This window comes from Mustela lutreola, chromosome X (assembly GCF_030435805.1).
Source record: "Mustela lutreola isolate mMusLut2 chromosome X, mMusLut2.pri, whole genome shotgun sequence".
NCBI classification, from domain to species: Eukaryota; Metazoa; Chordata; class Mammalia; order Carnivora; family Mustelidae; genus Mustela; species Mustela lutreola.
In genome coordinates this window covers 69,475,509-69,495,303 of record NC_081308.1, presented here as the reverse complement: position 1 = coordinate 69,495,303, position 19,795 = coordinate 69,475,509, and the positions used below count along the sequence as shown (strand labels likewise).

The window sequence follows — 19,795 nt, the reverse complement described above, 5'->3', positions numbered from 1 at the left end:
AACTCCATAATAAAGCAATAATAGTAGGGGACATTAACACTTCACTTCCACCAATGGATAGATCATCCAGACAGAATATCAATAAGGACACTGGCTTTGAATGACACATTGGAACAGATGAACTTAACATACATTCAGACTATTTCATTAAAAAATAATTGAGGGGCACCTGGGTGGCTCAGTGGGTTGAAGCCTCTGCCTTCAGCTCAGGTCATGATCCCAGGGTCCTGGGATCGAGACCCGCATCGGGCTCTCTGCTCGGCAGGGAGCCTGCTTCCTTTCCTCTCTCTCTGCCTGCCTCTCTGCCTGCTTGTGATCTCTGTCTGTTAAATAAATAAATTTAAAAAATTGAATGCACATCCTTTTCAAGTGCATATGGAACATTTTTCAAAATGGATCACATGTTGGGACATAAACCAAATCTCAATAAATTTTAAAAATGTTGAAATCATATCATGTTTCTTTTTCAACCACAATGGTATGAAACTAGAAATCAATGACAAAAAAATCTGAAAATAACAAATACATGGAAGCACAATAACATGTTAATAAGCAATTAATGGGTCAATGAAGAAATTAAGGAGGAAATCAAAAACATAGGTGAAGAGAAATGAAAATAAAAGCACAATGGTCCAAAATCTTTGAGATGCAGGGAAATCTGTTGTAAGAAAGAGTATAGCAATACAGCATACCTCAAGAATAAAAAAAAAAAAAAAAGCTCAAAAACAACCTAACCTTATACCTACATGTTCTAGATAAATAACAAAATAAAGCCCAAAACCAGTAGAGGAAGGGAATAATAATAATTAGATTAGAAATAAATGAAATAGAAACTAAAATAACAATAGAACAGATCAATAAAATCAGGAGCTGTTTCTTTGAAATGATTGACAAAATTGATAAACTTTTAGCCAGATACACTAAATAAATAAATAATCAAATCAATAAATAAACAAATAAAATAAGAAATGAAAAAGAAATAACAACTGACACCACAGAAATAAAAAAATAATTTTAAGAATATGACAAAACATATACCAATGAATTGTAAAACCTAGAAGAAATGGATAAATTCCTAAAAACATGTTACTTTCCAAAACAGAATCAGGAAGCAATAAAAGAAAATGAATAGACAGATTACTAGCAATAAATTGAGTAAATAATCATAAACCTGCAACAAACAAAAGTCCAGAAACAGATGTCTTCACAGGTGAATTCCACCAAACACTTAAACAGTCAATACCTATTCTTCTCAAACTTTCCCAAAAAAACAGAAGAGAAAGGAAGGCTTCAAAATGCATTCTATAAGGCCAGAATTACCCTAATAACAAAAACAGATAAAGACATTAAAAAAAGAGAACTATAGACCTCTAATGAACATAGATGCAAAAATCCCCAATATAGTATTATCAAACCAAGTCCAATAATACCTGAAAAAAATCAGTCTCCATGATCAAATGGGATTTATTTTGGGAATACAAAGGTATTTTAATATTCTCAAATAAGAGAAAGGAGATAAAAACAACATAATCATCTCAACACATGCAGAAAAACATTTGGCAAAGTACAACACCCATTCATGCTAAAAATTATCAACAAAGGAGGCTTAGAGGGAAAATACCTCAACATAATGAAGGTCATATATGAAAAGCCACAGTTAACATTATACTTCATGGGGAAAAACTGAGAGTTTTTCCTCTGAGATCAGGAAGAAGACAAGGGTATCCATTCTCATCACTGTTATTCAGCATAATACTGGAAGCCCTAGCCAGAGTAATCAGATAAGAAATAATAAATAAAAGGCATCCAAAGTGGTAAGGAGGAAGTAAACTATCACTATTTGCAGATGACATGACACTCTTTATAGAAAACCCTAAAGATACCACCAACAAACTACTGGAACTAATGCATGAATTAAATAAATCTGCAGGAAAGAAAATATAAAGAAATATGTTGGATTTCTATACACTAATAATGGAGTAGCAGAAAAAGAAATTAAAAAAGCAATCCCATTTACAATTACATCAAAAACAATAAAATACCTAGGAATAAACTTAACCAAAAAGGTAAAAGACCTATACTCTGAAAACTATAAAATATTGCAATTACCATATGGTTTTACTTATATGTGGGACATAAGGAACACAATAGAGGAATGCAGGGGAAGGGAGGGAAAACTGAATGGGAAGAAATCAGAGAGGGAGACAAACTATGAGAGATTCTGGACTCTAGAAAACAAACTGAGTGTTACAGAAAAGAGGGGAGTGGAGGGAGGGGATGACTGGGTGATGGTTATTAAGGATAGCACATATTGGATGCGCACTGGGTGTTTTATGCAACTAGTAAAACTTATGATGTACTATATGTTGGCTAACTCAAGATAATGAAAACAAATTTTTAATTAAATTAAGGGGTGCCTTGGTGGCTCGGTGGGTTAAGCCTCTGCCTTTGGCTCAAGTCATGACCTCAGGGTTCTGAGATCGAGCCCCACATCAGGCTCTTTCTCTGCCTGCCTTTCTGCCTACTTGTTATTTCTATCAAATAAATAAATAAAATCTTTTAAAAAATTAAAATTAAATTAAAAACCTAAAAAACATTGATGAAAGAAACTGAAGATGACACAAAGAAATGGAAAGACATTTCATGCTCATGGATTGGGAGAGCCACTATAGTTAAAATTGCCATACTACCCAAAGAAATCTATACATTTAATGCAATCCCTATTAAAAAAAAAACCAGTATTTTTCATAGAACTAGAACAAACAATACTAAAATTGGTATTCAACCACAAAAGACCTTAAATACCCAAAGCAATCTCAAGAAAGAAGAACAAAACTGTAGGCATGACAATCCCAGATTTTAAGGTATACAACAGAGCTATAGTAGTGAAAACAATATGGTATTGGGACAAAAACAGACATGGAGGTCAGTGGAGCAGAACAGACAGCCCATAAATAAACCCATACATTGTGGTCAATTAAGTTATGACAAAGGAGGCAAGAATGTACATTGGGAAAAAGTCTCTTCAACAAATGGTGTTGAGAAAACTGGACAGCTGTATGTAAAAAAAAAAAAAAAAAAAAGAATGTGGACCACTTATTTACACCATATATAAAAATAAACTCAAAATAGATTAAAGAACTAAATGTAAGACCTAAAACCATAACATTGCTTGAAGGAAATACAGATAGTAATTTCTTTGACATGGGCGACAGAAACATTTTTCTAGATACATTTCATCTGGCACGTGAAACAAAAATAAAATTAAATTATTGGCACTACACCAAAATAAAAGATTTTTACATAGTGAAAGAAACCATAAACAAAACAAAATGGCATTCTACTGAATGGGAAAGTTTACTTGAAAATGCTGTAAACAATAAGGGGTTATATCCAAAATATATAAAAAATTTATACAATTCAACACCAAAAAAATGATCTGATTAAAAAATGGGCAGAGGACCTAAATGGGCATTTTTCCAAAGAGGACATACAGATGGACAACAGACACATGGAAAGATGCTCAACATCACTAATAATCAGGGAAATACGAATCAAAACCACAATGAGGTATCACCTCACACATGTCAGAATGGCTGAACTCAAAAGTACAATCAATAACAAGTGTTGCTAAGGATGTAGAGAAAAATGTACACTTGTGCACTGTTGGTGGGACTTCAAATTGGTGTAGCCAGTGTTGAAGTTCCTCAAAAAATCAAAATATAATTACCATAGGACCCAGTAATTCCACTACTGGTTATTTGCCCAAAGAAAATGAAAACACTAATTCTTAAAGATGTATGTATCTCTATGTTTATTGCACAATTATTTACAATAATCAAGATACAAAAGCAACCCAAGTCCATCCTCAGATTAATGGATAAGAAAGTGGTATAAACCCGGACATTACTCATCCATTAAAAAAAAAAAATTGATCTTGCCATTTGCAACAGCACTAATGGACCTAGAAGGTAATGCTAAGTGAAATAAGTCAGAGAAAAAGAATGTCTCTATTTTTAAACTCAAAATGACTGAAATTTGATCTGTGGATTTAAGCTAATGTACTTATGATGAAGAACTAGAAGGTATTATCCAGGACCTTCACAGAGACCATGAAGGCACTTTCCTAGTACTCTTTTTTTAAGTCATTTGATGGGAACCATCACAGACACAAGTTAAAAGGAGGGTGGTACCATGGAAAGAGAGCAGGGGAGGGATTTTAAACAAGATCCACCCTTCAAATCTTATACTAAACTTGCTTATCACCCAACATATTGAGTAAGTAATTCAACAAGTTCAGTTAGCAAATAGTTATTGAATACCTGGAATGGTATGCTGTTTTTTTTTTCTTTTGTCCATATGCTCTTTTCATTGATAAGCCCAATGATGACATAGGTAGTAATTCAATGAAATATTTTTTCATTTTTTGTAATTTAAATTCAATTAGCCAACATATAACACATCATTAGTTTCAGATATAGAGTTCAATAATTTATCAGTTGCATACACCCAGGGCTCATCACATAATATGCCCTCCTTAATGCTTATTACCCAATTACTCCATACCCCACTCTCCCCCTCTCCAGAAACCCTTAGTTTGTCTCTCATGGTTTTTCTCCCTCTCAGACTACTTCCCATTCGGTTTCTGCCCCCTAACCCTATGATCTTCTGTGCTATTTCTTATATTCCATCAATGAGACTAATTATAATCTGTAATTGATGATAGAAATTACTGAACATTTTAAATAAATATTGGATTTTTTATCTTCAGCATTAATCTATTAATCTCTATTAATGCTGTAGTCTTAAGAGACAGGGTAACTGAGGCCTAGAGAAAGTAAGGTATTCATTCTTTTTAAAAAAAGATTTATTAATTTATTTGAGAGAGAGAGAGAGCATGAGTGGGGGTAAGAGGGAAAGGGAAGGAGAAACTCAAGCAGACTCTGGGCTGAGTGCAGAGCCTGACTTGGGGCTTAAGCTCACAACCATGATCTCAGGATCATGACCAAAGCTGAAACCAAGAGTTGGACATTTAACTGACTGTGCCACACAGGGGCCCACGGTATTCATTCTTAGTTATATAGCAATTTAATGGTAGAGCCAGGACTAGAATCTAAGTTTTAATTCAAAAGTCTTGAGTTCCTTTATCCACACTATACTTCCAACTGTACATTCTCTAATAGGTGAACAGATATTTCTCTTCCTATATAGTCAGGCATTTGCATCTGAGCTTTGTTTATGTTATTAAAGGCAGTCAATTGTTAAATCAACACATGTACAGATCACTGAAATACATGTCCTTTATTTTGCTTTCTGCAATGGCATGCTAACCCCCAGACCTCCTTCACTAAGACTTTGTATTCAGCTTAGCTTACTGTAGACTTGAAATTAGTTTTATTCATTAACTAAAAGCAATACAGAATATTTGCTATGCGTTCTTGATATGTGTATAAAAACATAACACTTATTCCTGCCTTTTCTCCACCTCTCTTTCTATCCCCACCCCACACGCAGAAATACAGACATACAGACATCTATTTTCACTGGCATGCAATTCTGGAAGAAAGTAACTAAAATAGGACAAATGTTCTTTTTCTTGGCCAGCCCTTTTCCTGCTCCTACAGTTTGTTAAATGATTAGTCTAGCAAAAAGGAATTAAGTGATGAGATGAACAATAACTTGTTGTAAATGTATCCATTCCCACAATATGAACTGCTCCTACAGTTTGTTAAATGATCAGTCTAGCAAAAAGGAATTAAGTGATGAGATGAACAATAACTTGTTGTAAATGTATCTATTCCCACAATAATTATAGTTATTGTGCTAGATGCCACTGGAGAGGAAAAGGAGAAATGGCCTCTCTCCTTGAAAACTTATATACTGGCAGCAGTGGCACAATACACATAACAAGAGAGAAATGAGTGAAATCAATTGCTAAATTGAATATGCCAAATATTAATGGTTTTATATATATAATATATTTATATATATAATATATATATATTATATAATATTATATTAATAGCTCCATAGAAAGCTGACCATATATTTAAACAAACCCACCATGGTGCTTAATGTGCTTGGAGCATTCCATATGGCCTTTCTCAAAGCAGAGATTTCACTAATTCATAAATCTCATACTTCTCTCCCATTTTTTCAACTTAAGCCTTATAAATATTCTGCTCCTCATAAACATTTTAAGGTGAAAGCTGGACCAAGCATAATGGTCCCATGTGCTGAAGGAAATAGGCAGATGTAACTTAACTTTCCCAGTATAGTTTGAATCTAAAAATTGCACATGGCATTTTGCAAATTCTACAGGAAAATTCTGAACAAAGTAATGTGAAGTATGTATTTAGTATCTGCATGTTGAGTAATACCTCTGAGAGAGAGGTGCCCTCAATCACACTATTTGCACAAATACAGAAACTGAAAAATGGAGGTTACCTCCTTGTTCAGGTTTATGCACCTAGCTAGCTCCCAAAAAGCACAAATTGAAGCTCAAGCTTCTGATTAGTGCCTGCTGAAAATATGATTTAGATCAGAGTTCAGAGATTCATGTCCTAAGACCCTTCCTATACTTCCTCTTGGATAAAAAAGCATAAAAATAGAGGCCAGGGTGCAGAGAGCAGGAGGACATGGAGAATAACCAACATTATCAGGAGACAGACTATCCTAAACCTTCTATCTGTTTGTTTCCCAGAGTTCTGTAGCTGATTAGGTCAGACGGTTACAACACTGAGGTCCTAAACTTAAGTATGTGTGTTAAATTCCATTATCTTTCTCTGTAATATGGCCATATATTCTATTCTGAACCTGTGACAAGAATCCTGTAACTCCAAATCCTTGTTCCAAAGGGAAAAAAATGATTCACAAATAGAAGTAGAGATCTACTTTCTCTTCTTCTTTTAATTCTACTTTTCATTTAAATTTTAGTTAGGTAATATATATGGTAAAATTGGACTGAAGTTTACAATTTAGTAAATCATAGGTGATTTACTAGATTGTATAACAAATTGTTTAACAATTTCTTTTTTTCCCTTCCCTTATATTCATTTGTTTTGTTTCTTAAATTTCACATATGAGTGAAATCATACGGTATTTGTCTTTCTGGTATTTAACTTATTTCACTTAGCATAATACACTCTAGCTCCATCCACGTCATTGCAAATAGCAAGAATTCATTCTCTTTGATGGCTGAGTAATATTCCTGTGTGTGTGTGTGTGTGTGTGTGTGTGTGTGTGTGTGTGTAGGACTTATTTATCCATTCATCAATGAATATTTGGGCTCTTTCACTAATTTGGATACTGTTGATAATGCTGCTATAAACATTGGGGTGCATGTGCCACTTCAAATCTGTATCTTTGTGTCCTTAATAAATATCTAGCAGTGTAATTTCTGTGTCATTGGGTAACTTTTTGAGGAACCTCCATAAAGTTTTCCAGAGTGAATACAGAGTTTGCATTCCCACCAACAATGCAAGAAATTTCCACTTTTTCCACACCTGGTTTTTGTGTGTGTGTTGTTAATTTTGATTTTAGCCATTCTGACAGGTGTGGGGTATATCTCATTGTGGTTTTCATTTGTATTTCCCTGATGATGAGTGATACTGAGCATCTTTTCATGTGTCTATTAACCATCTGGAGGTCTTTGGCAAAATGTTTATGTCTTCTGCCCATTTCTTAACTGGCTCATTTATTTTGGGGTTTTGAGTTTGGTAAATTCTTTATAGATTTTGGATACTAGCCCTTTATCAAATATGTCATTTGCAAATGTCTTTTTGAATTATGTAGGTTACATTTTAATTTTGCTGATTGTTACTGTTGTTCTTCAAAAGCTTTTTATCCTGACAAATTCCCAGTAGTTCATTTTTACTTTTGTTTCCCTTGCCTCTGGAGAGGTATCTAGTAATAAGTTGCTACAGCTGAGATGAAAGAGGTTGCTGCCTGTGTTTTCTTCTAGGATTTTGATGGTTTCCTGTCTCACATTTAGGTCTTTCATACATTTTGAATTTACTTTTCTGCATGGTATTAAAAAAATGGCCCACTTTCATTCTTCTGTGTGCTGCTGCCCAGTTTTCCCAACACTATTTGTTGAAGAGACTGTATTTTTTTCCATTGGGTATTAATTACTGCTTTGTTGAAGATTAGTTGACCATAGAGTTGTGGGTCCAGTTCTGGATTTTTTATTTTGTTCCATTGATCTCTGTGTCTGTGTTTGTTCCAGTACCATACTGTCTTGATAACTACAGTTATGTAATATAGCTTGAAGTCCATAATTGTGATGTCTCCACCTTTGCTTTTGTTTTTCAAGATTGCTTTGTCTATTTGGGGGCTTTTGTGGTTCTACAGAAATTTTTGGATTGTTTGTTCTAATTCTGTGACAAATGCTTGGTGGCATTTTGATAAGGATTGCATTAAATGTGTAGATTGCGTGGAAGTTAAAGAACATCTTACTAAAGAATGAAGGGTAAACCAGGAAATCAAAGAATAAACTTAAAAAATACATGTATGCAAATGAAAATGAAAACATGACAGTCCAGAACTTCTGGAATGCAGCAAAGGTGGTCATAAGAGGGAAGTATATAGAAATACAGACCTACTTCAAGAAGTAATAAAAGCCTTAAAGACACAATCTAACCTTATACCTAAAGGAGATAAAAAAGGAATAGCAAATAAAGCCTAAAGCCAGCAGAATAAGGGGAATAATAAAGATTAGTGCCAAAATTAATGATATAGGAACAAACAAACAAAAAACAGTAGAACAGATCAATGAAATAAAAACTATTCTTTGAGGGACACCTGGGTGGCTCAGTTGGTTGGACAACTGCCTTCGGCTCAGGTCATGATCCCAGAGTCCCGGGATCGAGTCCCAAATCGGGCTCCCAGCTCCATGGGGAGTCTGCTTCTCCCTCTGACCTTCTCCTCGCTCATGCTCTCTCTCACTGTCTCTCTCTCAAATAAATAAATAAAATCTTAAAAAAAAAACCAAAAAACTATTCTTTGAAAGAATTAATAAAATTGATAAAACCCTAGCCAGTCTTATCAAAAAGAAAAGAGAAAGGACCCAAGTAAATACAGCTACAAATTAAAGAAGAGAGTTCACAACCAACACCACAGAAATACAATCATAAGACAATACTATGAAAAGTTACATTCCAACAAAATGGTCAATCTGTAGGAAGTGGATAAATTCCTAGAAATGTACAAATTTCCAAACTTAAACAGGAAGAAATAGAAAACTTGAACAGACACATGACCAGCAAAAAAATTTAATCAGTAATCAAAAATCTCCCCCCCGCCAAAAAAAAAAATCCAGGACCAGATGGCTTCCCAGGAGAATTCAACTAGACATTTAAAGAAGGGCTAATACTTATTTTTCTCAAACTGTTCTAAAAAATAGAAATGAAAGGAAAACTTCCAAACTCCTTCTACAAGGCCAGCTTTATCTTGATTATAAAACCAGACAAAGACCCCACTAAAAATAACTCTAGGCCAATATCTCTGATGAACATGGATGCAAAAATTCTCAATAAGATATTAGCAAATGGAATCCAACAGTAAATTAAAATAATTATTCACCACAATCAAGTGGAATTTATTCCTGGACTCCAGGGGTGGTTCAATATCTGCAAATCAAATGATGTGATATACCACATTAATAAAATAATGGATAAGAACAATATCATCCTCTTAATAGATGCAGTAAAAACATTTGACAAAATACAGAATCTGTTCTTGATAAAACCTCTAAACAAAGTAGGGATAGAGGGAACATAACTCAATACCATAAAGCCCATATATGAAGAAAAAAAAAAAACACCCTAATATCATCCTCCATGAGGAAAACTGAGAGCTTTTCCTCTACTGTTGGGAACAAAACAGGGATGTTCACTCTTACATTGTTATTTAAAATAGAACTGGCAGTCCTACTCTCCACAATCAGACAATAAAAAGAAATAAAACACATCCAAATTAGCAAGGAAGAAGTCAAACTTTCACTGTTCACAGATGGCATGATACTGTAGAAAACCTGAAAGACTCCATCAAAAAATTACTGGAACTGATACACAAATTCAGTAAAGTCACAAGATATAAAATCAACGGGCACCTGGGTGACTTGGTTGGATAACTGTCTGTCTTTGGCTCAGGTCACGATCAAGCCCCAGACAGGGCTCCCTGCTCAGTGGGGAGTCTCCTTCTCTGGCTCCCTCTCCCTCTGCCCTCCCCCATGCATGCATGTTCTTTCCCTATCTCTCTCTCAAATAAATAAACAAATAAAAATAAAAATAAAAATAAAGATCAACATACAGAAATCTGTTGCATTTCTCTACACCAATAATGAACCAGCAGAAAGAGAAATCAAAGAATTGATTCCATTTAGAATGGGACCAAAAACCATAAGTGACTAACCAGTGAGGTGAAAGATCTATGCTCTGAAAACTATAGAATATCTATGAAAGAAATTTAAAAGAATGCAAAAAATGGAAAAAAAAAACATTTCATGCTCATGGATTGGAAAGACAAATTTTATTAATATGTCTATACTACCCAAACCAATCCACTCTCTCTTCTGATGGTTGGTGTGTAGCTTTAATTTTCTGTGTGAAGAATCTAATGGTTTTCCTTCTAGTTTAGATGCCCTATAACTAATATAGAAGTTGGAAAACACAAATAAGCATACACATAAATGAATCTATTCTTCCGTATGTATTTTAGAGATTCTCTATGCATAATTTTCTTCTGAGCCCTTTCCTTGTGTAGATAACTTGCATCTAAAATCACACATTCTGTCCTACTCTGATATAGCCTTATATCTGGAATTCAGAAGCTTTGGTCTAAACTTAGCATAACATAGACTAGTATAACATAAGAAAACAAACATTTTGTTAAAGCTTTAATGAGTTTTTTTTTTTTTTTTTGCATCTCAGCAGCTTAACATGAATGACAGTGGTGACTTCCTGTTTAAAGCAAACTGTGCTATGAAGTCATACATTTTTCTAAATTCCTTTTGTACAGACTTAATATGTGCCACTTTATCCTCCCCAAGTAAATAAGCTCCCTAAGGGTATGGGCTATATCTTATATGACTCTTATTATTACTCATACTACACTTGAAAAATAGTAAACACCATAAACATTGGTCAAAGAGAAAGTATTTTATATACGTTTTCTATGATTCCTATTTTTAAATCTGTTATTCCTCATTTTATCCATTTTAATCTTCCTCCCCATTTCTTAGTCCACCTAACCTAAATCTAATAAAAGGACAACCTATTTTGAAATTGGTGCATTTTATTTCTATTATGAATTCTCTTGATTCTCAAAATAGTGAAAAATAACTGTATCATCTTCACACAGTACAGCTTAGTGGAAAGAGCTTTGGCAACAAATAGAATTTTGTTTCAAACACAACCAAGACAGTTAAACAACTTTGGGCAAGTTGCTTAATTTTTGGTTCGTTCATCTATAAAATGGGGGAAATAATAGAGTTATTATAAAAATGTAAGATATCTTTCCCAGTGCTCAGTACATCATAAGTGCACAATAAATAAGAACCATTATTGCTTTTTTAATGATAGAACACCTAAAATCAAAGTTAGAGCCAGTAGTATATAAGCACCAAAAGCTGATAGATTCTAGGTAGCTGTTTAGATGCTTATGGACTTTTTCTGGAATCATTACTAAGAAGATAATCATTTTAGAATAGGGTATAAGTTCTTTTGAGAGAAAACCAAAAGTTTGAGAATTTCATGTAGATCCTTACTCCATGGTGGGAAGGACTAAATGTACTTATAAATCCCCAAATCACATTGGAGAATTCTAATTATTTTCCCTTTGCTATAAAAACCATATTGGCTTCCCAGAGTTGTGAGAATACACCAAGGCCAAACATTCAGAATTCTCCATGAAGAAAATGAAGTCAACATGCTTAGGAACAAAACAAAGGAAATCAAAACCAATTTACATTCCAAAGTGAATTTTTCAAACCTAAAAATAACTCCATATCACAAAAAGGTTATGTAAAATTAAAACTAATTTGAAGACAAATTTTTAAATATGAAGATAAATTAATTCTCTTGTAATAAATATGATGACAATTTACAGAAAAAGATAATGTAATGATAAACATTTCTTAGAAGTGCTTTATATTTCTTGGCCCAATATGAAAACACTGATTTTAGACTTAAAATTTCCTACACAACATGATACAGTCTTTGGAAAGCAGTATATTATGGTGGTTCACCAGCAATTTTAATTATATATGTAACCAAAATATTTTCAACAAATTCCCAGATGTGCTGCTAATTGAAAAGTCTGGGGGAATACATATCTCTGTTTAGTGTGTTAAAGCATCCCACATATTGGAGATTCCATAACATTTGGGGAGAGCCAGTATGATTAACCATCATGCCCATATTCTCTAGATATTGATTTAGCCTAGGCTTGTACTACAGCTATGCTCGGCCCAAGTCCCAGTTAGAAAGTAGCTTATAATCCAGGATAATAAACCTTAGTATCTCTACCCAGTTGAACCGTGTCAGAGAGATTTTCAAATTTATTGATTCCCAGAGGTTACACAGCTTTAAATTTCCCAAGTAATTTTTCCTCCCTAGGAAAAGCTCAGACACACAGATAGCAATTCTTACAACTTTAACTTAGAACCAAGATGGTTATTAATAAGTAATTCTATATAAAATATGATGCAGGTCATAATATCTGAATTCTGAACAACATCACTGTTATCTCTATAAATTGAAAAATATCTTCATAGTGCTCTGCTTAATCAAATTTAATGGTCCAGAATTGAGTGACGCTTACTCAGTCCTCCACAACCAAACAGACCTTTCAGCAACTGGCCAGAACAAAAACGGCTAGCCCAAAATCCAAATGATGATCACATACTCTGGGTAACTCAGGCCCCAAATCAACTTTCCTTAATTCCTCTGTATTGGTTATCTAGACTGGCCACTTAACTCTCTGTCATAGTCACACTCTGCCTCAGCTAGTTAAATCATCTCTGGGTTAGTTTTATTATATTCATGATGTGAAATTAATCACAAATCATGTTTTGTTTTAGTCCTGATAAGGTTTTGGATGTGATAGACTTTCAGAGGAAAAGGAATTACTGTACCAGATGGTGTGATGTGGAAATATTTCTATTTTCAGTAGTTCTTCCACAGAAGACTAATGCTAGGTCAAGTGACCAAACTTTCCTTCATCATATTGAGTTTTATGAAATATTAAAAATCAGTAACACATAAATTTAACCCCAATATTCTTAGAAACATGAGAAATCTGCTAATACTTTAGAATGCAGTGAGCGGGGGGGGGGGGGAGATTAAACAACAACAATAATAGCCTTGGCTATTTGGGGTCTTTTGTGTTCCATACAAACTTTAGGACTTTTTGTCCTAGCTCTGTGAAAATGACTCTTGGTATTTTGATAAAGACTGCATTAAATATGTAGATTGCTTTGAGTAGTATAGATATTTAATATTTGTTCTTACAATCCATGAGCATGGAATGTCTTTCCATTTCTCTGTGTCATCTTCAATTTCTCTATCAGTGTTTTATAGTTTTCAAAGTACAGGTCTTTCACCTCTTACCACATATTTCTTATAAGTTAATGACATGTTTATATGATAAAATAATTCTTACACTTTATTTATAGGACATTAATGGCAATGATTTACTGCTTAGAGTATGTAATCATTTTTAGGTGACTTAAGGTGACGTGTGAGTTGGTTCTTTAAAACTAAATATTTTGGGCACCTGGGTGGCTCGGTTGGTAAAGTGACTGCCTTTGGCTCGGGTCATGATCCTGGAGTCCTGGGGTTGAGTCCCATATCAAACTCCCTGCTCGGCAGGAAGTCTGCTTCTCCTGCTGACTTCTCTCCTCTCATGTTCTCTCTCTCTCTCATTCTCTGTCCCAAATAAATAAATAAAATCTTTTAAAAAACCTGAATATTTTGAGTACCTTCTCTATTTTGAAAATGTCAGACCAAATGGTGTGTCAGAAAATAAATGATGTGTGAAAAACAAACCGATTTATTATTTTTCAGATGTGTTTTTTAAACACCCATTTAATTCAAAATCTGTAGGAGGAAATGTTTTCTTGAAATTTCTGATTGATGTCACATTAATATGTATAAACAAAGTCAATATGTGTAAATAAAGCCACTCTGGTTACAAAAGTGAATAAAGTAAGACAATTATTGCAAACTACAGAAACGTTTTCTGTTTTAAATTAAGCTTCACAACTCTAAACTTTGAGTTATATTATAAAGCTGTAGTGATCAAAACAGTATGGTAGTGTCACAAAAATAGACACATAGATCAACAGATTGGAAAATCCAGAAATGACCCCACAACTATATGGTAAATTAATTAATTTTCAGGAAAGCCAGAAAGAGAAAATGTCCCTTTGACATATGGTGTTGGGAAAAAACTGGACAGCAATAAACAAAAGAATGAAACTGGACCGTTTTCTTAACACCATACCCAAAAACAAATTCAGAAAGGATTAAAGACCTGCATATAAGACATGAAACCACAGAAATCCTAGAGAAGGACACAGGCAGTAACATCTTTGATATTAGCCATAACACGTTTTTTCCTAGATATGTCTCCTGAGGCAAGGAAAACAAAAGCAAAGAATAAACTATTGGGACTTCATCAAAATAAAAAACTTCTGAACAGAGAAGGAAACAATTGTCAAAACTAAAAGGCAACCTATGGAATGCGAGAAGATATTTTTAAATGGCGTATCTGATAAAGGGTTAGTATCCAAAGTCTATAAAGAATTTATAAAACTAAACACCCCAAAATTGGATAATCAAATTAAAAATGGACAGAAAACATGATTAGACTTTTTTTTCCAAAGAAGACATAGAAATGGCTAACAGTCATATGAAAAGATGCTCAACATCACTGATCATCAGGGAAATGAAAATCAAAACTACAATGAGATATCACCTCACACTAGTCTGAATGGTAAAAATCAACTGCACAAGAAACAATAGGTGTTGGGGAGGATGTGGAGAAAGGGGAACCCTCTTCGTAGAAGGGCCATGTGGTGTAGACACTGTAGAAAATAGTACAGAAGTTCCTCAAAGGATAAAATAGAACTTACCTTAAAATCCAGCACTTGCACTGCTAGGTGTTTACCCAATGGATACAAAATACTGATTTGTAGGGATACATGCACTCTGATATTTATAGCAGCATTATCTACAATAGCAAGATTATAAAAACAGCCCTCGTGTTTGTCTACCAATGAATACACACACACACACACACACACACACACACACACACACACACACCATGGATTATTACTTAGCCATAAAAAGAATGAAATCTTTTCATTTGCAATGATGTGCATGGAACTAAGGAATATCATGCTAAGTGAAATAAATCAGTCAAAGAAAGACAAATACCAATTGATTTCACTCATATATGGAATTTAAGAAACAAAACAAAGGAACATAAGGAAAAAATAGAAAGGGAAGCAAACCAAGGAACAGACTCTTAACTATAGAAAACAAAATGATAGTTACCAGAGGTGAGGTGAGTGGTGGGGATGGGTAAAAGACGACACAAGGATTAAGGAGTTCACTTGTTGTGATGAGCATAGGGTGTTGTACAGTAATGTTGAATCACTAAATTGTATATTAAGCTATATGTTATTAAGCTGTATGTTAACTAACTGAAATTTAAATAAAAACTTTTTAAAAAGAAACATTAGTAATATGTTGTTAGCTTTATAGAAATACCTGTATGTGACCTGCCAAGTAGAACTGAAAATAATTCTAGCTAAATATTTATAATTATAACAAAATTAAATGCTTTCTTCTGTTGCTGAGAATGTGGAGGAAACCTTGTCATTCCCTTCCATAAACAGTGTGACATTGAGCAAAAACTGTTGGAAAAACAAATGCATTGTCAAGAAGTAAGAAAGGAATTGAAGGGCTTTTTGAGTTAATGGTTGACATTTGCATATATTTTAGGAACCTAACGAGATAGTAATTATGCGGTCCAAGATACAGTTGAAACTGAAGGCTAGGCTCATGCTCTGAGCAGGAGCCATTCTTATCGTGATTTGCCAAATAATCATGAGCAATGGTTTAAACATTTGTTTCCTCACTAGCTAATGAGATTTAGTGAATTTCTTGACCCATATCCATCTCCAGCATCTATACAAACTTGGTTTTAGTCCAAAACCTGTACTTCTGATTATTTCTCAGGAATTGTGTCTACATCTTGATTTGTAGCAGCTTATGCTAATCTAGTTATTGCTACAAGTAAAAGTTATTCTTCTGAAGCACACTCTCCTGTCTGGATTATCTTTCAATGACTGTATCAAGAGAACTCACTTTAATTTTCAAATCCCAGATATCATGATGTTATACAATAAGCAGTAATAGTCAAGCCTCTAATGACTATATCCTCTTGTGGATTCACATACCACAAATTATTATATTAACTTCTTCACACTTTATTCTAAGTCTATTTTGCCTTTATGCTTACCCTATAATCTTGACTCTACTCAAACGTGGAATCTCCTAGAACTCAGGACTTCCTGAGTACTTTCTCTTGTCTTAGAGCTTGGCCAAACATTGCCTTGGCATATGATATAGCACATAAATATCAAGTACATGGCCAGGACTGTGTTAACTTTGCAACATTGTGCATGTTCATTTTCATTTTAGGTTTTTTTTTTTTTCTTTCCTATGGGCATAGTAGAATAATTACCTCCTACTCTTGCAAGGAAACAGTGACAATGCTAGATCCCAGCAAAACAAAATTTGTTATATTGTAAGGTCCTTGGAAGAACCCTGAAAAGTGCCCCCTTTATTCTTGAGCGATTTCTAAATGACACATTTTAACATTTCCCAATGAATAATACATGCTTCTCTTAATCCTCAAGCCTTGTTAAGTAGTAAGAAAAAGTGAAATGAGCACTGGATGAGGTGTCAGAAATGTAGGTTGTAGCCTTTTCTCTGTCACAGACTCATAGAAGTACTTGGCCCAGTCATTTCAATTATCTGAGCCTCAGTTTTTCCGACTGTAAAATGAAAACTGTGAGTGTATTCCATTTTTCAAGCATAAAATAATCTTAGATGTTTTCCATTTCTCCCATCAGTGAAAGGATTTGAATCTGTTTCTGACCATTTTCTTTGTCTCAGTGTCTGCAGACTGATTCTCTAGACTTATGACACAATAAAAAGGCTTTTGGGAGGTCAATTTAAAGGGCAAGGGAAACAGCACTATCTGTGGTCCCCTTTCAGAATTAGATAGGGTTCAGAAGAAAGAGTTAAATTCCCTTTCTTACTCTGAGTATCTGATTAATGCTGAAACTGTCTATGAGAGGATTGTAGAAAGCATGCTTCTTTCTCCTATTCATTTCAGTCACCTAGTGCAAAGGGGGAAAATGGAATTCATTCATTCTTAAGGGTCTTTAGGTGAAAATTCAGTGAATTTTTTGGAGGAGTCAATGTCCATTTGTATTTATTCACCTTTACAATATTCAGTAGCATATTGTACCAGCCCAAACAGAATAGGTATATTAGATGATTTCTGTCTCACAGAAATAATACTGAAAACATACAGCAAAATAGATCAGTACAAGTGTTTAAAAGTGCAAAGAATATTTTCTATAATTAAAGAAACCCTCCAACACAAATTTCTTGAAGGATGGTTTTTATGTGATCTAGGTATCTGCTAGTGTGGCTGGTAGAATCTTTCATTCAGCTGAAAAACTTGATTCCCATCTATAAAATCAATACCTTTACCACAATACCTGATATTTATAGCAGCTGAAGGAAAGAAATACTTCTTGCTGAATGATACAAAGCTCTCTAACAAATGTAACTCTAGTTGAATAAAAGTATACCTTTTTTCTTTGCTAAAAAGATCCAAGCAATATAAAATGAAGTCCATGGAAAAAATAATGAAAAACTAATATAACGTCCATGCACACCATTGTTAAGAGCAGAGAAAGGAGTAGGAAACTCATTTGAGATTTCATCATGGATCATGTTGGAAATCCATCCTTTTTTTAAAAATTACCCTTTCTTTTTTCATAATCTCTGAATGCATCTCCTAACAGTTCCATGCTACTAATAATCCCATCATTTGGTTTAAAGTTAGAAGGCACCTTCCTCAATATTTCTACTTGAGCACAAACGAGGAAAAAAAATGCAAACCAGGAAACTACTAAATATAAAATGTATTTACTTACATTTTGTCAAAATAAGTTAATTATGTGTATCTAAAGATGTAAATTTAACCTAAAATCATTTAGCTCATTGTTGTTTCTTTTATGTACTGATTATTCTGATAGATACAGCTCATCTATATATCTTGTCTTCTTATTTCTTTTTTCTCATTTTAATTGTGTTTTGTTGTCATTGTTGTTCTGCAGAGCATTCTTTGAAAGCAGAATCTCTACACTTAACTACAATTCACATTTTTAGTAAAAATATGTAACTTATACAAGCTGATTAGAACATGCATTCATATTAGTAAAGGTCCTGAGACATTATAGCTCTTGTTTTTTAATCACAAGCTCATTTTGAAACTAACAGAAACCTTACCATTTTAATCATTTAGTAGATAAAAATATCACCTCCAAAAAAGTGGTAACAAAGAGTAGATAAAAAATATTCTGCACATTCTGCAAGTGAATATTCTTAATACAAAGTTGGTTAATTTATGAATGTTCATGGGTATATTTTATTCAATATCAATTGAGTGAAACACATTAGGAAAAATCTCTCCATGTCAAACTTAATTTCTTCCTATTCTAAGTTACTCCCCTTCCCACATCAAGTGGCCAACTGTATGTATACATATATAGTTGTTGTTGTTGGTGGTGGTGGTGGTAAAAATACTAAGGAAATGACATACTAGGATGGTCCATGTTCATGATATACATACCACCCTTAGAACTGACAGGTTATCCAGAATCTGGTATGAAGAGACCAATTCTAGATATTAACAGTAAAAGACTCAGATAAGATCTAAATATTCATTAAAAAAGGAGCCTACCGTTTCAGTTTCTTTGTTTTCTCCAGAGATCTCCAAAGAATTCAAGCGACAACAACTCCAACAAGGATGCTACTGATATATACATAAATTCTAGCTCCCTGTTCTGAGAAAAAAACAATCTAATTCTTTCTCACTACCAAAAAAAAAAAAAAAGGAAATAAAGACTAAAAGAAAGAAGAAAGAGAGAAAGGAAGGAATAAAAGTAAGAGAAAGAAAAGAAAAGGGGAGAGGGAGGGAGGTACAGAAGGAGCGGGGAGAAGAATAAAAAGAAAACAAAATTTTAAAAAGCCAAAAAAAAATGAAGATAGCAAAAGGAAAAAAAAAAAAACCTTCAGCATTACCTAACCACTACCATGTTGGAAAACATGGTAGTGAGATGTCAGAGTGAAATATGCAAGCCTCTGTGCACACTGAACATTTCCGTTTTCCAGGAGGTAGCTTGAGCTAGCAAGCTCGCTGGTGCTCAGTCTCTCTCTCTCTCTGATTAATGATGCAGAGCTATGCTATGGGCTGTACATAACGCCTGCTAAACTTCACACTTAGCAAAGAAACCCTTGTTTCTATTTATAGGACCACCGTTCATTGTTCATTGTCTTCTAATCTTGTGGTTGCACTAAGCTTTGAGTTTGTGACAATAGGTGGCCTGTTTGTTTATGGAGCCTTTTGCAGAAGTTATCTACCTTCTGACCACTTTTTTTTTAAAATTAATTAATTTATTTTTTATTTATTTTTGGCATAA

General features: G+C 33.9%; 1 protein-coding gene across 4 annotated transcripts in view; it reads right to left on the bottom strand.

The window, feature by feature from the left end:
* Positions 1–19,525, bottom strand: part of GPR174 (G protein-coupled receptor 174) — a 70,964-nt gene extending 51,439 nt beyond the window's left edge. For all 4 annotated transcript variants that reach the window (XM_059157989.1, XM_059157992.1, XM_059157988.1 and 1 more), the window contains exon 1: positions 19,057–19,525. The gene's annotated coding sequence lies outside the window, so the exon portion shown is untranslated. The remainder of the gene's footprint in view (positions 1–19,056) is intronic.
* Between the last annotated feature and the right edge of the window lie 270 nt (positions 19,526–19,795).